At 40.2% G+C, this 8,087-nt stretch overlaps 2 non-coding genes and 1 pseudogene across 2 annotated transcripts; all 3 read left to right on the forward strand.

Annotated features, from left to right (window-relative positions):
- The first annotated feature begins 6,260 nt into the window (after positions 1–6,260).
- LOC120970097 (small nucleolar RNA R64/Z200 family) lies at positions 6,261–6,357 on the forward strand. Its single transcript, XR_005764843.1, has one exon. It is a non-coding gene; the product is annotated as a small nucleolar RNA R64/Z200 family (small nucleolar RNA).
- Positions 6,358–6,441: 84 nt separating this feature from the next.
- LOC120970092 (small nucleolar RNA Z199) lies at positions 6,442–6,526 on the forward strand. The gene has a single exon (XR_005764839.1). It is a non-coding gene; the product is annotated as a small nucleolar RNA Z199 (small nucleolar RNA).
- A 174-nt stretch (positions 6,527–6,700) lies between these two features.
- LOC120970094 (small nucleolar RNA Z199) lies at positions 6,701–6,779 on the forward strand (annotated as a pseudogene).
- Positions 6,780–8,087: the final 1,308 nt, after the last annotated feature.

Genomic DNA, 8,087 nt, shown 5'->3' on the forward strand with positions numbered 1-8,087 from the left:
GGAAGTACCAATTTATATATCCAAATGACATGAAATTTATACAGTTCCTTCATATGCCCAAATTATCACCCTCCTCCAAATTGCAGCTCAGTCAAATCATCTATGTGAGCCCAGGTTCAATTTCTATTTTATGGCCAGATTGGCACATTGCAAAGCAAGTGTTATCTAGACCCCTCCTATTACCCTCAAACTTTTTGGGTGCTCTTCCATACCCAAATCATTGCCACATGATAGTATTCAGCTCCATTTTCCTGGTAAATCTTCCTCTGAAAATTTCCAAAGTTTCTATCTAGAGAGAAACTTTGTGAAGTAAGTACTAGCTAGGCTTACCCAAATGATCTGAAAATTTACCAAATTTGAGCTCATTTCATTTATCCAATTTCTCTCACAAATTTTCCCAAGTTTCTGTCCAGAGAAGAGCATTGTGAAGTAAGTGCCAGTTTGGCATGTCCAAATGGTATCAATTTTCTATAGTGTTTTCCTATGCCTAAATAACCATCCTCCACCAAATTTCAGCTCAATCCATTCATTATTTTGAGCCCAGCTTCAACATTCATATTTCTGTCCAGTGTGGTACTTTGCAAAGCAAGTACTACCTAGGCTCCCCCTTTTGAGCTAAAACTTTGTGAAGACAGTCTTCTTAGTAGATGGTCATCCTCAGCCGAAACTCACGCCCATTGGCCATGTGCATTTCCCGTACCGCTAATCAAACACTTGTCCGCTAATTCATGTTTGAGCATAGTTCGGGGAATATTATGTTGTAATTTTCTTCCTACCACCTACCTGGGGAGTAGATGGTCATCCTCCTGAGAATATTATGTTGTAATTTTCTTCCTACCACCTACCTGGGGAGTGTGCAACCCACTACACATGCCTAGGCTGCCCAGAACGCATGGCAACGCCACGGACACGTGGTGACCACGTGGAGGGCATGCGAGTTTACGCGCTCTGGAGTTGGGGCCCTCGGCCACCGTCCAAACCTCGATGTATCGCCACCAACCCATGTATTTCTGATTAAATAGATACTTATGTAACTAGAACTGACTTTTGGAAAAAATAAAGAGCAAACTATAAGGTAGCTGTAATTCAAATTTGACTCATTTCCTATTGAATCGGCAGAAATTTGTCTTTTTCACGAGAGGTGGATAAAAACTTTTTACAAAATTGCGCATTAAATGTGGCCTAATATTTTAGAAAATTGATTTGGTCCAATTTTGCCACAAATATATGGTAGGTCTTTCACACAAAAAACTCATTTTGGGCACTCGAAAAATGGAAAATGATTTTTTCGTGCAACGAAAATGAAAACTTCCTTAGGCAATATTGTTTGTCATTCCAAGATGCACGCTTGTGCACAATATGAGATCATTTGGACAAACTATGCCATGAATGTGGCCATAGGATTGATCATCTCGGTTGAAACCCATGAATCTTCAGACATGATAGCACATTTCTGAGAGCACTTTTTTAAAACAATTGTCGTATTACAAGTTCATTATTTTTCCTGGTGACTTGGTCACATATAATGACACAATACGAAGGTTTTCCAATTTTTTTATTTTTCTTGAATTTTTTATGCCTGTTTCAAAATGCGGTCAACAGCGGGAATGACCGTTCCTAGCTAGTTGTTGGATCTTGAAAACTTTTGGTGTTTCTCTGATTAAATAGATACTTATGTACCTATAACTGATTTTTGGAAAAAATAAAGAGCAAACTATGAGGCAGCTATAGTTCAAATTTGACCCGCTTCATACTGAATCGGCAGAAATTTGTCTTTTTCACGAGAGGTGGATAAAAGCTTTTTAAACCCAACCATTTGGTAAACTATGCATTAAATATGGCCTAGTATTTTAGAAAATTGATTTGGTCCAATTTTGCAACAATTATTTGGTAGGTTCTTCACAAAAAAACCTCATTTTGGGCACTAAAAAATGGAAAATAATTTTTTCGGCCAAAGAAAATGAAAACTTCCTTTGGCAACATTGTTTGCCATTCCAATATGCACCCTTGTGCACAATATGAGATCATTTGAACAAACTATGCCATAAATGTGGCCATAAGACTGATCTTCTTGAAAGCCATTGTTCTCCACACATGATAGCTCGTTTCTGAGAACACTTTTTAAAATAATTGCCATATTACAAGTTTATTATTTTTCCTGACACCTTGGCCACATATAATGAAACAATGCGAAGGTTTTCCAATTTTTTGATTTTTTTGAATATTTTATGCCCGTTTCAAATGCGGTCAAAACGGCGGGAATGACCGTTCCTAGCTAGTGGTTGGATCTTGAAAACTTTTGGTGTTTCTCTGATTAAATAGATACTTATGTACCTAGAAGTGATTTTTGGAAAAAAATAAAGAGCAAACTATGAGGCAGCTATAGTTCAAATTTGACCCCCTTCCAACTGAATCGGTAGAAATTTGTCTTTTTCACGAGAGGTGGATAAGAGCTTTTTACACCCAACCATTTGGTCAATTATGCATTAAATATGGCCTAGTATTTTAGAAAATTGATTTGGTCCAATTTTGCAACAATTATTTGGTAGGTTCTTCACAAAAAAAACCTCATTTTGGGCATTCGAAAAATGGAAAATGATTTTTTCGGCCAAAGAAAATGAAAACTTCCTTAGGCAACATTGTTTGCCATTCCAATAGGCACCCTTGTGCACAATATGAGATCATTTGAACAAACTATGCCATGAATGTGGCCATAAGACTGATCATTTGTCTTGAAAGCCATTGTCTCCACACATGATAGCTCGTTTCTGAGAACACTTTTTAAAATAATTGCCATATTACAAGTTTATTATTTTTCCTTGCAACTTGGCCACATATAATGACACAATGCGAAGGTTTTCCAATTTTTTGATTTTTTTGAATTTTTCATGCCCATTTCAAAATGCGGTCAGAACGGCGGGCATGACCGTTCCTAGCTAGTGGTTGAATCTTGGAAACCTTTTGGTGTTTCTATGATTAAATAGATACTTTTGTACCTAAAAATGATTTTTGGGGAAAATAAATAGCAAACTATGAGGCAGTTGCAGTTCAAATTTGACCCGCTTCCTACTGAATCGGCGGAAATTTGTCTTTTTCATGAGAGGTGGATCAAAGCTTTTGACACCCAACCATTTGATCAACTGTGCATTAAATATGGCATAATATTTTAGAAAATTTATTTGGTACAATTTTGTAACAAATATATGGTAGGTCCTTCATAAAAAACTCATTTTGGGCACTCGAAAAATGAAAAATGATTTTTTCGTCAAAAAAATGAAAACTTCCTTAGGCAACATTTTTTGCCATTCCAAGATGCATACTTGTGCACAAAATGAGATCATTTGAAATAAAGATTTGGTAGGTTCTTAAAAAAACCATTCCGGGCACTCGAAAAATAGAGAATGTCTCTTTTGTGCAATGAAAATGAAAACTCTCCAGATCAACATTGTGTGTCATCACAAGATACACACATGTGCATAGTATTCATTCATTTTAACAAACTATAAGTGGTTAATATGTTGAATGTTTGCCCTAAATAAGAGGATAAAAACTGCTGAATTCTGATTAGTGGAATCCATTGAGGCATGGATCGATGACGTGGCAAACATATTCGTCCATCAGTTCATCCATCCATCCATCCTTCCATCCAACCCACTACAACCTCTCTCTCTCACACGAGCGTGAACCCTAGCCGATCCAGATCCCTCCCCGCCCCCACTCCTCTCCCCCATTCCAGATCCTTCCCCGCCGCCCCGTCCTCCCCTTCCTTTCGCCCTCCACCTCTCCCCTTGCCTCCGGCACCCGACGGCCATGGCGCGCCTCTTCCTCATCCCAGATCAGATCGAGTGCGCCCCCAACCGCATCCATCCGTCAGAGGCGCTGGAGGCGCACTGCGTGGGCCGACACATCACACGCCGAGCCATCTGTGCGATTCTACTGGGCGGTGACCCGACGGCGCCCGGCGCGCTGCTCACCCGTCAGCCTCCAACATCGACCAGGCGGCCACTGAGGCCGCTCCCACCGCCTCCGCGCGCTGCGCCTCTCCTCGTCGCTCGTGGCGACAGCCACCCCCGCTGAGCTTTGCGCCATGGCAGTGGTACTCCTTCGCAAACTCCTCTCCCCGATGGCCCCGTCGTACTCGTCTACCGCCGCGCCGTCTGCTGCTCCTGTCCAGGTCGCTGTTTCTCCTTCTCTGTAGGTCGCTGCTGATGCTCTTTCTTCCTTTGCCCCGCAGCTCCTCATCCTCTCGACCCCTTATTGCTTCTCTTCATCCTCATCTCCGCTGCTGCTGCCCCTGTTCTTTACTGCCTTTATGCTGCTCTGAATCTCCCTCACCTACTGATGTGCCTTCTCTCTTCATCCCCTACCACTGCTGCTCATCTCTCTGCTGCTCTCCTAATCTTCTCTGAACCAGAAAACTAGTGCTGCTCCCGACGCCCATACCGCTGCCCCTCTTTCTCTCCTCTGCTCCCTGCTGCTTCCCTTCTCCTTTTTCCCATGATTTATTGCTTCTCCTTCTACCTCAACCTCCTCCCGCAATATCTCTTTCTCCCTTTCTTCTCTAAATTTTCCGTAGCTTGAGATATGTAGTCTGTAAGATTCAGAATTTCAGAGTACTTGCTCCCTGTACTAGTTAGTTTCTACTACTTATTTTTAGCTATTTAGTCGCAAGCTCCCTGTACTTGTTTGGATGTTTGGCCTTGGTACTATAGTTGTAGTGCGGTATGCCTAAATCTTGGATGTTTGGCCTTGCATCAAGCTGTAGTACTTGATGTTAGCATTTCCAGCATACTTGCTCCCTGTACTAGTTACTTCTACTCACCTTTCCTACTCATCTTGATGCCTAGTTACTTCTACGATACTAGTCTAGTCGCTTGTATAATTTTGTTTATTAGTGTAACCTGAACCATGGAGTAGTACCCTGTTCAAGTCTTGTTGTCATTGATGTTAGAATTTAGTTTGTCTCAAGTAAAACAAAAATACTAAAAATACGATGAAGATAATCTGAACCTCCCTATGCTAAAATTTAGTTTGTGTGTAATACTACTAGGAGATATGGGTGAGGGACTGAAAGGATGATATGCTGCCATGAATTTATTTGTAAGAAGTTTTTCTTGGCTGTGTACAAATCAGCCAAAATATGTGAGCATCAGTTCTGAAAACTAAAGAGTTCATATATTGGTAGACAGACTGTGATTTAGGATATGATGAACAGAAAGCTTTATAAGATGGAACTATCAATTCACCATGACTTCACTTTGTCCTTTAATTTAATATTGTTAGAACTACCATGAGTTGTTCAGTAGTTGGGGCATTAAGAAACAGTATCTGGATGTTTGGCCTTGCATACCACAAGCTACAGCTTTGATGTCTAGGCATCAAGGTGAACCTTGGTGAAAGTTTGTCTACCATATGTCTCTCGTATTTCAGACCCTACATAGTGAAACTGTATTCATTCACAAAACTGCATATGTTCTGTACCAAGTTGGAAGACCCAATTCTTAGTGTTAATATGCTCAATTCTATATCATATTCATGCTTGCGCATTGCTAGTTATTGTTTTTTTGCAGGTCTTCTTCTTCCTTGATCTAGTGCAGCAGGAACAACTCAAGGTCATGGTCATGGACCAGTAGCCATGGATTTTTCTTCTTCTTATTCTTCCTTGAGATGAGATGAGGTTTGTTTTCCTCAAGGTCAAGGTGCAGCAGCTCGATTTGATTTGATGTGATTGGATTCAGTTTCCTCACGCTGCTCTGTTTGCAGTACAGGCTCTGTTGGTCGGTCTTCAATTATTCATGTTGCTGCTGCTACATGAGGAACCTCTTCAATTCTGCCTCCATTGCGGCCGCCGCAGCTTCCACCTCCAGAAGGGCACCTGATCCTCGTGCGATTACCCGGGCGCCCGCATCTGCAAGTGTAAGCTCCCGCTCCCTCCGTTCTAGATCTCTAGGTCTATTGTGTCATGCGCCACGTTCTTGATGTTGCGTGTCCTCATGTGGATGCCACGAACGGCGCTGCTCCTACGTGTAGATTTGATTTGCCGCATTAATATGTGGTTGTTGTCTCACCGTGGTTGTTCGAATTGAGATGCACCCAGTTGATTCGTCATCTCGGGTCATAACTTTTCGGCATTCCCTGTTGATGTAGCTTGTTGGATGCATAGTATGATCTCCCAATGGGAATTATTAGTGAATGGTGATGTCTGTGGTCACGAGATCCTCGGTTGCATCTGGTTTCTCAGTGCCGTTTCCGCGGTTTGCAAAATGTTGTGATGAATCATGAAATCTACGACGTATGTCAGACTTCAGAGATGCCATTTGGCATTGATGAGAAGATATTTCATAATCTGAGCAATAATGTTTGCATTTCATACCGATAGTTGCCAAACTATAAATTGTTATAGCCTTTTTTCTTGATGTCCATGCATGCTTATATGTTTGAGGGTCAAGTGATGAGGAATAAACCATCAACAATATGATGGAGCTATGCTCCTCTGATTCTTAGTATTTAAGTCTCTGATGGTACCTGAACACCCTGATATGTTTGTGGCTTTCTATGCTATCCACATACTGAAGGAAGTCTTGCTATCTTCAAAACAAATATAATTTTGCTTGAACGAGTTTATAAATTGAACTATCTCCACAACAAAGATATTTACCATTTGTAGTTCCAATCTAAAGTGTTGCTTGATTTCATTTGTGGTTCAAGTGATGATGGGAAACTGCAACAATATGACAGGAGTTACACTCCTGTGATTCGTAGTTTAAAGTCTGATGATTTCTTATCTTCAAATAACTGTTGTCTTGTGAAATGAAATTCTGCTCACGTTCTTGTTTTTTTACGAATTGCTTGATGCAATTTCTAAGTCTGGTGTTTTTGAATAAATTGCAGCAATATGACAGGACCATGTTTTGTACTAGTTTTCTGTTTGATTTCTCCATCCAAAATTTTCCTTTGCCTTCTGTTTTGCAATCTTGTTTCACTTGTCTTCTCTGACTTCTACCATGATCATTTCCGAATGTGTTGTCTTAACTACCAATGATCACTTCTTTTGATCTTGATCATGGCTGTTACCTGACCATGACATTTACTAGCTATTACCATCATGGAAACTCGAACTATTTAATAACCAGACAGCTTATGGTTTGGTCGGATTAACGATGTAAAGAAAACGAATTTTGTCGCTCGTAGAGAATTGTATTTGGTGTTGACAATGTTGCGTACATAGAATACCTAATTGTCTTATGTAACTTGATTTCCTTGCATTTTCAACTCTGATTTTGAACGACTAAGGTTACTCCCATGAATAATTTTGCTAAACATTTATCACATCTTCTTAAGTGTACCATAATGCATATTTTGTTTACCTTTTAAGATCTACTGTACTGCTTACAGTAGTGTTGCCATTGAAGTTGTTTGGTTCTGGTCTCACCAGCAGTACAATCTAATGCTGGTAGCCTTTATGTTCACTCTCTTACAGGAGCTTCAGGCCTATTCTTTTTGAAGTTTGAAGCCGTGAAGCCAAGCAAGCAGTGAAGCCCTATTCAGCAAAGATTTGTTTGATCTGTCTGACTATAAACTGTAATATTGTAACAAATTTTAAAAGACTAATGTAGTGTTATTTGATGAATTATATTTGTCTCGTCCTATTTGAAATAATGTTTATGTATGTTAAAAAGATGTGAAATGGAAACTTGACCAGCGGGACCAATTTATGTCCCACTTATGAATATAATCTGAGCAATTTTGAAATTTTTGACATGTGGGACCGATGTATGTCATTATGACTAGTGGGACTCGTCTGACTAGTGGGACCAACTCCAAAATATAATGAATGAAAAATATAAAATCAATTGATGGTAAGAAGGCCATGGCCCAACAATAAGAAGGCTGCAATATTGGGCTTGGCCCATGAACCCGACAAAAAATTGATGAAAAAATATAAACAGGCTGAATTAGTGGGCTTGGCCCAAGTAAAGTGTTGAATCGGATAGGGCTGATTCTTATCAACGACCTTTTCATTTGGTCACAATTTTGCCGTGTCAGCTTGCGACCAAAATAGAAGGTCGTTGAACCAATGACCTTTT

This window comes from Aegilops tauschii, chromosome 7 (genome assembly GCF_002575655.3).
Source record: "Aegilops tauschii subsp. strangulata cultivar AL8/78 chromosome 7, Aet v6.0, whole genome shotgun sequence".
NCBI classification, from domain to species: domain Eukaryota; kingdom Viridiplantae; phylum Streptophyta; class Magnoliopsida; order Poales; family Poaceae; genus Aegilops; species Aegilops tauschii.